Source organism: Malaya genurostris, chromosome 2 (genome assembly GCF_030247185.1).
Source record: "Malaya genurostris strain Urasoe2022 chromosome 2, Malgen_1.1, whole genome shotgun sequence".
Classification (NCBI taxonomy): Eukaryota; Metazoa; Arthropoda; class Insecta; order Diptera; family Culicidae; genus Malaya; species Malaya genurostris.
The window spans coordinates 245,140,432-245,154,500 of record NC_080571.1 but is presented as its reverse complement, the minus strand read 5'-3'; positions in this window follow the sequence as shown (position 1 = coordinate 245,154,500).

Below are 14,069 nucleotides of genomic sequence, written 5' to 3'. Positions count from 1 at the left end.
CTAAATGAATTTACCAGCAAGTTTTATAAAAGTAGCATCCCGTTTCACTTGTGAAAAAATACTCATGAAATTGAAAAATTTTCATATATCGCGCTGTAATACCGGAACCAGAAGTAGGACCTGGATTTTTTGGGTTTTTTGATGAATTTCAAGATCTTTTATTTGCATCTTAGTTTGTGTAAATCGGTTAAGACATTTCCGAGAAACTTCAGTGTGCATTTTCTCATAGATTTGCACATATTACCTTGTAATTCCGGAACTGGAAGTTGGATCGTGACCATCGGATAAGACATTCCATTTGAATTAGAGTTTGTGAAAATCAGTTCAGCCATCTCTGATAAAAGACATCCATACATACACACACATCCAAACATACACACACAGACATTTTGTGATATCGACGAACTGATTTGAACGGTATATGACACTCGGCTCTCCGGGCTTCCGTTCAAAAGTCGGTTTTGCACAATGATTGCATAACCTTTCTGTATTAGAAAGGCAAAAATCGGTTGAATAGCTTTTAACATATCACGTTCTGCCGTCCCGGTCGTTATGTAGCCGCACTTATAAGTTCCATTTTACCAGCATATTAAACTATTTCATGCATAATCCAAACCATTACCGTTTGACAATTGCTAGCAGAGTGAGTTTATGGTACTCGTTTATGTGGGCATTTTCTGATAAATAATTCCCACTTTTCCCGAACAAAACCGCATCAGAAAAATGAACAAACTGTAAGAATCAGTGTATTCAAATTCGGACTGAAATCGACGACATTTCAATTGTTTTTAGCAAACCACACAGTTAGAAAGCAACCCGTAAAATTCCATTAAATCAGATTCAACAAAAGCATACATCAGAAATAACAGAAATAAATGTGCGATTTGAAAATAACACGGCTAGAAATTAAATGAAATAAAAAATAAAAATGACAGTTAACAACGAGTATTTGAACCAATAATAATATGATCACAGAGCGTCCCCTGTATCCATTGAGCCACAGAAGCACATATCAGATAGTCAGATAAGTGAAAATTACCTGTAAATCTCAATCAGTCATGCCGGAAAATAGCATCGATAGACAGCAAAATGAATTTACGTTTGGAAAACTGATAAGAAACAAACTTAATATTCATAAGTGAACAAACTTTTTAAAATCGACCAACAAACTCATGTGGCATGTGGCGGTACAGCGTCCATTGTTGTCCATTGTTGGAACCAAAATAGAAAACAGCTCAGCAACTCAGCCACCATTTTCGATCGTGGCCAAAAAAAAGTGTTGAATCGTTAAATGGATTGAGTTATTTCATTTGGTAAACGATTTAGTACCGCATCAGTTTCGTCCTCGCAGAGCAGACTTGTACGTTTCGGTTCGAACCAAAACGAAATACAAGCCAGCTTTGGCGGCATTGAAAAACTGCAAGTTCGGGAAGTTTTTGCCTATTTCGACGATTGAACTGGAGCACACCTACAATAGCATGCTTCTTGAAAACGAAACAGCAAGAGCATTCTATTCAGACCTGCTGTTTGGAACCGGACCTCGAATGCTTTGTTGCGAATCCAGTTCAAACAGCCGCGATTTGTCAAGGTTGTTTTTTTTTGTTCGTTCGTTTTGAAACACTCGATACCTTTTACGGTTAGGCCAGTGGGTGAAAGCCTGTTATTCAAGCTTTACGGATTTCATGCCCACGCTTCAGACTACCTTTGCTAGTGGGAAAAGATGTTTGCTACAAATTCCATGAAATATTGCCATTTTCATTTAGGCACAACACATTCGTTCATTTTAGAAACCCCTTAACTTTACGATTTTGAAGGCTACCGAAAGCTAGCTTACATTTTTTGATGAATTATATGAGAAGGAATGTAGGCGTTTGGACTTTTCGGGTGAGTATTTTTATACTGCTGCTCATCGTGAGTGTGGAAATCCAATACTTAAAAATAATCATTAATATTAATCTTTGAACAATTTAATGACTTTTGGTAACCCAGTAATGTAATTAGCCTAGATTTATTTCTACTGGCTTGAAAAATCGACTAGTAAATATTGAACCGGAAAGCAAAGTGTCATATACCATTCAACTCGGTTCGTCGAGCTGATCAATGTCTGTGTGTGTATGTTTCAAATTATCTCACTGATTTTGACAAACTAAGATTCAAATACAAGGTCTCGTGGTCGCATACGGTATTTCTGAATTTCATCCGGATCCGACTGCCGGCTCCAAAGTTATAGGGTAAAGTCTGTTGTATATTGTACACCGTCACTTGAAGCGGCGCACAGTGATGTCAAGGTGGCAGAAATCCAAAAAATAAATTTATTTTTTTCCTGCACTATATTTTTTTTCTGAATTCTCAGATAAGCGAAGGATTACAGTTTAAAGTATAAAGGTTTTTGAATAAGAAATAATCTCTCCATATCCTCTCAAAGATAGGGTAGTACAAACTTTCTTTCCATCCTTCCATATAAAATATATGGCGCAATGAAGATGTTTTGCGATAAGAGTTCTATATAGGTAGGGAAAGGGGTGCCACTGTTCAATAGTATTTGATTTTATAGCATTTTTTCTCTACTTTTCTAAAACCACTATGCGATCCTGCACATCTCTGCACTTTGAAGGTTATTTTCGTCTATATGATAAACAAAATCAGGACATTTATAACATACATAACATAGAACACCTATATAAATGTCGTAATACAAATCTATTTATATTATCAGGCGTTGGAATAAATTAGTAGCGTTTTTTCTGCTAAGTTTCATGATTTTTAGTTAGAGTATCATTGCAGTACTGTTTTTCAAAGTATAGTCCATCGTTATGTACCACTTTCTGTCATCTTTCTGGTAAGACTCGGATACCACGTTTGAAAAATTCCTTTTTCTCAGATTCGACAATTGAATCGATCCAATTTTTGGTGGTGTCGTAGTTTTTGAAACTAAGCTGAATTTTGTGAAAAACAAAAAAAACTTTTTTGATTGTTACTCTCCCATATTTAATCATAGTGCAATAAACTACAGGGTCCGGCACTCGAAGTGTAACCAATTAAAAAGGCCATAAATTCAGTTTGGAAAATTACTTTTACTTAATTCAAAGTACAAAATGTGTAAAAATAATACAAAATTCAGTATCAATTCACTTTTGCTCGATATGACCACCTTTTGCCTTGACTTGATGACTTGAGAGAGCGAAGGAGTTGCTTCGTTTGGCCGAAAGCGGTCATTTTCCGAACATTGTATTTTCTGACGTGAAAATTTTTCCAATTGAGCAATTCGTAAACTCTCAAAACTATAGAGTTTACTAGACCGACCGTTCATACGAGAATTTGAGTCATCGATTGGCCACCAGGAGGCAGCACTCGCAACAGATAATGGTTTGGGCCGCTGTAACCGCAGATGGGGGCTCTCCAATCGTTTTCATCGAGCCTGGCGTCAAGGTAAATGCGACATATTATCGGGAAAGTATTCTGGAGGTTGCTTTGAAGCCGTGGCCAGACAAACATTTCGGTGGCAGACCAGGGACGTTTCGGCAGGACTCGGCACCGTCTCACAAAGCTCGAGTGAACCAAGAATGGCTGAAAAACAACGTTCCGAACTTCATCACGTCCACAGAATGGCTCTCGAATTCACCAGATGCGACGTTTTCCATTTTTTCTCATATTTTATAAAAAAGTACAAGCAGTCAAATGCAATCAAAAAAAAATTTCGGATTGCCCCATTTTTAGAAACCGTTGTTTAAAAATAGCGTATTTTATTGTTAAAATTTTACATAACTCTTGAACCACCATTGACAATATATATATATATATATATATATATATACATATATATATATATATATATATATATATATATATATATATATATATATATATATATATATATATATATATATATATATATATATATATATATATATATATATATATATATATATATATATATATATATATATATATATATATATATATATATATATATCTTTGCCAGCATGAAACAGAAAGCCTTACTGCTGAAAACATTAATTTGCGTAGTAGCGAACAAGGGAAACTCTATATACACTATTACACAAATCTCCAATGAACGTAGGAACAAGCTCTGTTTAACTTTTAGGATCTTGGGACGTGTCAAATGAACGAATATGTTTTCACCGTAATTTATAGCATATCATAGTAATAAAACAATCTTTCGGTTAGTGACCGGTTCACTTCCGTTCGCAGGAGAATTGAAAAAACATATATGGAAAATCTACATTTTATCATGACGTTGTCAGATGCGTCACCTTTGAATCAAATAAAGGCTAACGTGAGAAGCGGTATTTAAACCACAGTTTATAATATCTCTTCATTTACCGACGCGCTAAACTTTGATCGCAACCTTTCAGTTTTTGAACCACGCAACATAATACTTCGCTCATCCGAATGCTTTCTATTCATACGCAGTTTAGCCCACTAAAGCACTGAAAACTAATCTACTAGCAAAGTCACGTTTGTGAATTGTAATCCTGCCTAATCATCATTGCTTTTGTGCTAGTCATAATCTGCATTCTCTCGTCATAAGCCCCTACGTGAAAGCGTCGGACTCGATGCAGCCCCCCAAAGTTGTTAACGGCAACGAATTGCAAGAGATTTGGATTTTCCGAAAGCATAAACGAACCGATTAGCAAACTGCAGGAGTGAGCCCTAAAGTGTCTGCAAATTGTGTTACATCCAAATGGGATGTCAGATTTTATCTGCACACTGCGATATTAGATTTGACTTCGGAACGTGTCGCACGAAGACGGCAGCAGATTGGTAGCGACCTAAATTCGATTTCTTCTAACCCAGCGCCACCCACCGCAGCCGATGTTCAACATCGGGGCAGTACCGCTTTAAAAGCATACACGAAGCTTTAATCCTTGGCAGCGAGCGAAGAAGTGGGAAGAGAACAAGTTGCGAAAATGAAAACATTAGCCTTGGAGCGTTGATAATAAAGATCAACTATTCAGTGTTTTCTTCTTTTTTTTCTCTTTCTCTGTTGGTTGCTGTCAGCACTCTTTCTGCGCCTCCTATAAAGCTTCTTCTAATTGAATACAAGAGCCAATGCAGAGCAACTTTGATAATCCCTGATTAAAAGCTTCTCACTTACAACTTTTTATCCCCGTCATTAGACCGCTTTTCACCTGCAGTCGTTTCGTGGAACGACTTGCGTGTGATAAACCACTTCAATTAGCGTTGCCTGACTCTTTTTCTCATGGCATGACAAGTCACAGCTGCCGCAGGGAAAGCAAAGTAGATCGACATCGAGCAAAGAATCCGGTGTGGATAGCGTGTGTGGGTGTGGGTGTGAAAGTATCGTTGTTGCGCATTTCTAACAAACGCATCTGTGACTTTCATCTTGAAGCTCAACCACATCGTAGACCACTGTTAACTCAATCGCCTGGTTTGCTCTTGGGCAAAAATCTAGGGGGTGATGAAACCATTTCAACCACATTCGCATTGTAAATAGTTTTTTTTTAAACTCACGTAACTTCGTATCGTCATACAGGCCATACCACCCTGATTACGGTCGAACAAATGCAAGCGAGATTCGAGTGAAGCAGCGATGGGTTGAGACTATGTATGAATAATTCTGTGCAATGGAAGTGCAAAAAGTATGGCAGTCTTCTACATCCATTTCGCCGAAGTGTAGTGTTGTTTTAGACTGAATAGCAGGAAGTTTGAGTGGCACAGCCGTAGATGATATTTCAAAACCGTCCGACCAAAATAAAAAAGGGCTAAAAACATGAAACGATTAGATGTATTACTCAACCAAAGCAAAAAAAAAAAAAAAAACATTGTATTCGCAAAGAAAAATGACCCAATTATAGAGTTTCAATAAAGGCTTGGCTTGTTGCCAATTTTTATTATATAAAGGAAACTCTTCTCATTTTGGCATGCCATCTTCGGAATATCTTCAGTTTTTGTTTAGAAATCATTAAATAAGATGAGATCTTTTCATTGAATGGTTGCTAAAACAAAGAGGCTTCAGATTTCTATAAAGAAGAAGCTTATCACATTGAGCAATATGTTAAAATGGTGGGTAATGTCAGAGACATAACTGGATGACGTGAATACTACAGTCTGTGTTCCAAAATGCGTACCGCGTGCGCTTCGCGCTTCGATGCCATTTTTTGTGCTCGCACCCGAAAGATCCCAAAATGACTCAAGCTGTTGCGGCGAAACACGTGCAATAGTCGAAACAGTTTGTGAGTAGGTCGTTTTAAATTAATGAAAAATGTCGACGACTTTCTAAATCGCGGTTCTGTCGGTGTATTGTTTGAAGAAGATAAAAAAGTGATTTGAAGAATCCGACACCAACTTTGCGCGAAGGTGCTTCAAAATTAACCAAAAAAGGTTTAAATACATATATCGTACGGAACTGTTCGCAGACATTTGATAGTAAATAATTTAAAATTTCGAAGTACTTTGCGAAAACCGATGTTGAGTGAAAAAACGTGATTAACGTGAGATGATACCTTTTTTTATCAATCCGCATGTGTTTTTGCATGGATATTCTTCGGTGTTTTAATTCTCATGACACTATTTTAACTATCTGTAATGTCGAAACTGCAAATCGTATCGAATTTCAATCTTAACGTGTGACAATCGATTGAACATTCCATGAGATGTCGAAGTAAGTGCCACTTTAGAGTTTTTCGTCATTATTTATGATGCTTCCAGAGTCGGTATTCAGGAACTAGTATAACCCAAAATGATTCGAATGGCCACAAATTAATACACCAAACAATTTACATCTTCTATATCGGTATGATTCTAAAAACTCATCATCTTTTCCAGAATCGAATAAAAGTCACCAAATTTTTATGGGACCTTAAATCCTTTAATTTGAATTTATGTTTTTAAAGTTCGATTTGGCCTTTTTGAGAAAATGATTGGGCTTTGAGAAACCAGTCAAATTCACCTGAGGAGTATGTAGACATCTTTGAGAAATTGTAGTGCGAATTAAAAATTGGGGGTACATTCCGAATCCAAAAACGAATACCTCTTAAACTGAAATAAATTTATTTGGTAATCGACTATCCAAATCTGCAAACCCTATTAACCTGATTAATTTATGTGAAATGGACATTTTTATACTAATCACCATGTATCTCCTAAGCCGGCAGTCGATTCTAACTAAAAAGTAAGATATTTTATAGTATTTTAGGATCACTCATATGAATCGTAGATGATTCTTATATTTCATTTGAATCTTAGATCTGTTCAGCCATCTACGAGAAAAATGAATTGCATTATTTTATTTTCGTTTCACATATCATCCTGTGCTGCCGCAATCAGAAGTCGGATCCAAACGTAATTCAGGAACTTTTTTTGGAAGTATATTACTTTTCATATGAATCTGAGTTTGTAGAGAACGGTTTACCCATCTCCGAGAAAATTGAGTGAAATTATTTGTTACACACGCATTTGCTGATCTCGACGAACTGAGTCGTATGGTATATGGAAGTTATTTTTTATTCAATAATGTAATATAATTTAAGGCACACTGCTTAAGCTCTAAGATGCCAAGGGTATTTTATAATCTTAATTAACGACTAACTTAAAACTATAATAGTATCATTAGACTATGTCATCTCGGGTTCTCGTAAATCGTAATGGCGATCGGCAGTGGTCGATGAATTGAGTGTTGCATGAGTCTTCCAGATGGCGTTGGTCCGTGTGGGTCCGCGGGAAACACCCCCAGGCTACGAGGGCCCGGCGGGTGGCCCGCATGCTGGTTTTCGACTGAAGCGGTCTTCCGTGGGTGGTGATAATGATATTGCCGAAGAAAATAAAAGAGAAGTAAATATTGTGGAAAACGTGGTAAAAAGGGGATGTGGAAACAAAATATCTGAAAACGACAGAGACCTAATTAGTTGCCATCGAGATGGTGAAGAGACAGGGAAGGGGGAACGAAAAAGTTAGTGACAAAAAAAAAGATCTTGTTAGTTCCAATGAAGATGGTGGACAGGGACGGGGATCGAGAGAAACGGGCGGATGTTAGTGTCGAACCTGTAGGTGGAGATTATACTTTCTGAGCGAGGAATAACACATTATACTTGTATGTCAATGTGTTTAAGGTACTGGTATATGAGAAGCATATAAAAACTATCCCGACTCGCCAACACATCCCGAGCCGGAACCTCAGGCGGTCTACCTCGGGCCCTAAGGGATACCAGTAGCTTCGACCTGGCGTCGCGATACTCTACGCACGACCACACGACATGCTCGATGTCCTGATAACCGTCGCCACAGGTGCAGAGCCCGCTCTCCGCAAGCCCAACACGCCGGAGATGTGCGTTGAAGGTGTAGTGATTTGACATGAGCCGCGACATAACACGAATGAAATCGCGACTCACGTTCATCCCCCTGAACCAAGGTTTCGTCGATACCCTAGGGATAATGGAATGTAGCCATCGTCCCAGTTCGCCATTGCTCCATGAAGTTTGCCAACTTTCGAGAGTTTTCTGACGAGAGATACTGAAAAATTCATTGAAGCAGATTGGTCTTTCATAAATATCACCTTCTAATGCGCCCACCTTAGCCAATGAGTCTGCCTTTTCATTGCCTGGAATGGAACAATGCGAAGGGACCCAGACTAACGATATTAAATAAGACCGTTCAGATAAAGTTCGCAAGTGTTCCCGTATTTTCCCCAGGAAATATGGGGGATACTTTCCTGGCTTCATTTCCCGGAGAGCTTCTATTGAGCTTAGACTGTCCGTGACAACGAAGTAATGGTCTTTGGGCAAGGTTTCAATGATCTCGAGGGTGTACTGAATAGCAGCTAATTCTGCGACGTAAACTGAAGCCGGATCACTGAGTTTGTAAGAAGCGGTGATGTTTTGATTGAAGATGCCGAAGCCTGTGGACTTGTTGATGTTTGATCCGTCAGTGTAAAACACCTTTTCACAGTTGACTGTTCTGAATTTATTATAAAAAATATTTGGGGCCACTTGAGGGCGCACGTGATCCGGAATTCCACTAATCTCTTCTCTCATGGAAGTGTCGAAAAACACAGTAGAATCAGAAGCATCCAAGAAATGAGCACGGTTGGAAACAAACGAAGAAGGATTAATATTCTGAGCCATGTAATCAAAATACAAGGACATAAAACGGGTCTGAGAATTGAGCTCGACAAGCCTTTCGAAGTTTTCAATCACCATCGGATTCAAGATATCGCATCGGATTAGCAATCGATATGAGAGATCCCAGAATCGATTTTTCAATGGTAAGACGCCCGCGAGCACTTCGAGACTCATCGTATGAGTCGACTGCATGCAACCTAAGGCAATACGCAAACAACGATACTGAATTCTTTCCAGTTTAATGAAATGGGTGTTCGCGGCGGATCGGAAGCAGAAGCATCCATATTCCATTACGGACAATATCGTTGTTTGGTACAGCCTGATCAGATCTCCTGGGTGGGCACCCCACCAAGTTCCGGTTATTGTGCGAAGAAAATTGATTCTCTGCTGGCATTTTTGTTTCAGATACCTAATGTGACATCCCCAGGTGCCTTTGGAGTCGAACCAGACCCCGAGATATTTGAATGTGAAGACCTGAGCTATGGTTTCACCCCCTAGTTGAAGCTGTAATTGTGCTGGTTCTCGCTTCCTTGAAAATACAACCAGCTCAGTTTTCTCCGTAGAGAACTCGATACCCATTTGAAGAGCCCATGTCGACAAGTTGTCGAGGGTATTTTGCAGTGGTCCTTGGAGATCGGCAGCTTTTCCTATAATAGACACAACGCTGTCGTCGGCTAGTTGTCTTAGCGTGCAAGATGTGTTGATACATTCATCAATGTTGTTTACGTAAAAGTTGTATAAAAGGGGGCTTAAGCATGAGCCCTGAGGAAGACCCATGTAGCTGAATCGTATTGTCGACATTTCACCATGCGCGAAATACATGTATTTCTCGGACAACAGATTATACAAAAAGTTATTCGAAATTGGTGAAAGACCATGCTGATGCAACTTCTCACACAGCATGTTTATGGAAACTGAATCAAAAGCCCCCTTGATGTCTAGAAAAACTGACGCCATTTGTTCTTTACGAGCAAATGCCATTTGAATTTCGGTTGAGAGCAACGCAAGACAACCGTTCGTTCCTTTGCCCCTGCGGAAGCCGAATTGTGTATCTGAAAGTAAGCCATTAGTCTCGACCAAATTGTCTAGACGAAACAGAATCATTTTTTCGAACAATTCCCGGATACAGGAAAGCATAGCAATCGGCCGATACGAATTGTGATCGGAGGCTGGTTTCCCTGGTTTTTGAATGGCAATAACTCTTACTTGTCTCCAGTCATGTGGGACAATATTATCCTCAAGAAGCCTATTAAATAAATTTAATAAGCGCCTTTTGGCAGAGTCAGGCAAATTTTTCAACAAGTTGAATTTGATTTTGTCTAACCCTGGAGCTTTATTGTTACACGATAAAAGCGCAAGTGAGAACTCGAGCATCGAAAAAGGTGTTTCGTTTCTGTTAGATGAGGCGACGCGCATGATCGTCTGTTCCGGGACAGAGTCAGGACATACTTTTTTAGCGAACTCGAATATCCAGCGGTTAGAATATTCCTCGCTTTCGTTTGTGGTGTTTTTGTTGCGCATCCGTCGGGCTGTGTTCCAAAGAGTGCTCATTGATGTTTCTCTCGATAATCCGTCTACGAATCGACGCCAATAACCGCTTTTCTTCGCTTTAATCAAGCTTTTCATTTTAGCGTCTAATGCCGCGTAGTTTCTAAAAATATCAGGTGTTCCGTTTTTCCTAAATTCGATAAAAGATGAAGCCCTCTTCGCGTTTAATTCTGAGCATTCTTTGTCCCACCACGGGTTGGGGGGACGGATGTTAGTTTTCGCGCCGGGTACAGGTTTCGTCTGAGCTTGAGTCGCGGTGTCGAGAATCAAGCCAGCCAAAAACGTGTACTCTTCCTCCGGAGGAAGTCCTTGTGTTGTTTCTAGTTTCTCAGATATCGAATTTGTGTAGCCTTTCCAATCAATGTTTCGTGTGAGGTCATACGAAACATTGATTGTCTCCGATGGTCTTAATCCGTAGGCGATTGAAATCACGATAGGTAGATGATCGCTACCGTGGGGATCAGGGAATATGGAAGTTATGTTCTTCCTGCATTTATTGATGATGTTTAAATCAATTTAATTATGGAATTACTTTCAACTCGAAAATGCTGATATCATCTGATTTACATATGCCATATTCGTACGATTATGTTGCCAAAAACGAACCGTGCTAAAATCGGTCCGAGGCAAATTGTCATGAAAAATGATACTGTACACAGTCTTTTTGGTACTTGGGAAAAATTGTATGTAACAGTATAAAAAAACGTGTTTCACGTTGCTCCCAAGCATTGCTTTGTCATCAAAAGCGTAAAACTTCTACTACTGGAATAAGGCGAAGAATCGTTTACACAAAAATATCGATATCTCCGTTAAAAATGGACGGATTTTACCAATCTATGGGTTGTTGCATAGCAATTACCGTGCGAAATCTAAGTATAGAAACATATTCTGTTTTCAAGGTCAAGTGTGACAGATACTGCCAAAAAACCTGTTTTAATCCACCTAGTGATGTAATGATGCCTTTCTCATGTACATATAATATTGTGGTATTCTATTCAAAATTTTTATCTTCGATTTTTGAAAGAAACCAAGAGATTGTAGAGACTCTACTAGTACGCACTCTAAATTACGATTTAAATGTTTGTTGCATCCGAAAATATTTTAAGTGACGGTGTACAATATTGAACACACTTTACCCTATAAATCCGGAACCGGAAGTCGGATCCAGATGAAATTCAGAAATTCCGTATGGGACCGGGAGACCTTTATGTAACAGACTGTGAATACTAAAACTAAACATGCTTTTTTCACGGCTCCGAATATCGATAATCATACACATATCAGTTGAATGATTGTGTGAATCTTGCATACTTTCAATGCTTCACTTGTAGAATTGTAACGATATGAAACAGAAAGCACGGAAGCAAAAATCTAAGGATTGTGTAGGGGACAAGACCGATTACGATGACAATAAAAATGCATTGTTCAAATTTATTCATAAGCTCATTTGAAATGGAAAAATCGAAAACAAATTATTTGCGGCCATCTAGTCCATCCTAAATTTAAGTTATAAATTAATATTCCAAAAAAAAAACAACACATTTTTGGGAAAACTCAATTTTTAATTGATACAGTGACAACAAAAAAATCTAGTTTGTTTCTGCCAATAATTTGTTGAAACACCCAAAAAACAGTTATCAGATTAGGAGTTCAATCTATGATTTCTCGGTTTAAAACAACTAACATATGGGTTGGAAAGTCCCAGGACTAACAAAGGGAACACGACTTTTTACTTTTTTTATAAATATAAAAAATAGGTATAGAATTCGCTCAAACTTTCGAAAAATTTCCGAGGCGCCGAGTGTCATATACCAATCGATTCAGCTCGACGAACTGAGCAAATGTCCGTGTGTGTATGTGTGTGTGTGTCTGTATGTGTGTTGTCAACAAAGAGATCGAGATCTCATAGATGGCTCGACCGATTTGATTCAAACTAGTCGCAAATGAAAGGTCTTCCCTTCACCCCTTCCCCTTCAGATTCAGATTCCGCACGGTAATAGCTATCCAACAAGCCATAGATTGTCAAAATCCGTCAAGTTTTAACGGAGATATCGATATTTTTGTGTAAACGACTTTTCGCCTTATTCCAGTAGTAGGAGTTTTACGCGTTTGATGATAAAGCGCTGCTTCGGAGCCAAATGAAACACGATTTTTTATACTGTTACATACAATTGTTTGTAAGTACCAAAAAGAATGTGTAAGTTACCAACCGACTAGCGAAGATAGAGCAGCAAACCCAACAGTTTGAATAAGCGCTGTCGCGTCTGGAAACTCAATCTAAGTAACCGAAAACGCATGGCACCAACCTTGGATCGTCGTGGGAACCGTCGATAGAAGAACCATTGGAGACATGGAAACTGCTGAGTAGAGATTAAGTTGAATGGCTAGGCCTCTGTAACACAATTAAAATGAAATAAAGCTAGTTCAGCTAGAACCGCAGAACAAGACAGTTGAATTTTTGTGTCGAAATAATTTTTTAAAAACTCTTAAAGTAAACGTGAAAACGTATCTTTTTTCATGACACTTTGGCTCGGACCGATTTTAGCACGGTTCATTTTTTAGCAACATAATCGTTCGAACATGACATGTAAACTAGATGATGGCAGCATTTTCAAGTTGAAAGTAATTCCATAATTATTTTGATTTAAACTACTTACAGTAATAAATGCTGAAAGAACACAACACTCATATACCATTCGAATCAGTTCGTCGAGATCAGAAAATGCGTGTGTGACAAATAATTTCACTCAATTTTCTCGGAGATGGTTCAACCGTTTTCTACAAAGTCAGATTCATATGAAAAGTAGTATACTCCCAAACAAGGTTACTGAATTACGTTTGAATCCTACTTCTGATTACAGAACCACAGGATGATATGTGAAACGTAGAGATGGTCGAGTATAGAAATTCTTGTACCCGAACCCGACCCGTACCCAAGTGATCAGCAAAAAAATTTACCCGTACCCGAACAAAAATTTAAAAAAATACCCGTACCCGACCCGTACCCGAGAAAAAGTAAAAAAAATTACCCGTACCCGATTAAAAATTACCCGTACCCGTACCCGACCCGAATGAGTAGTAAAAATTTTACCAAAATTCAGGATGAAAAAAAATAAAGTGTTTTAGATAGCAAGCCGTATCAGGCTCTAGTTGGTAAGTAAAATACATTAAAATGCTTGTTTACATTTAAACATATAAATACACTGTGAAGCATGAATAGATTTCCAATGTCTTTGGTACTTTATCCTTATTTACAAATGTCAACAAAAGCGAGTAATATCTACTCAAATTTTCGAGAAGCATATTTACCCAAAATGTCGTAATACTCGTTGTATTCAATTTTGGGTAGGAATGGTTTTTACGAAACAGTGCGAATTTTGATCCAATTCTTTAGAACCACAAGTAAGCGTGCTCATTATT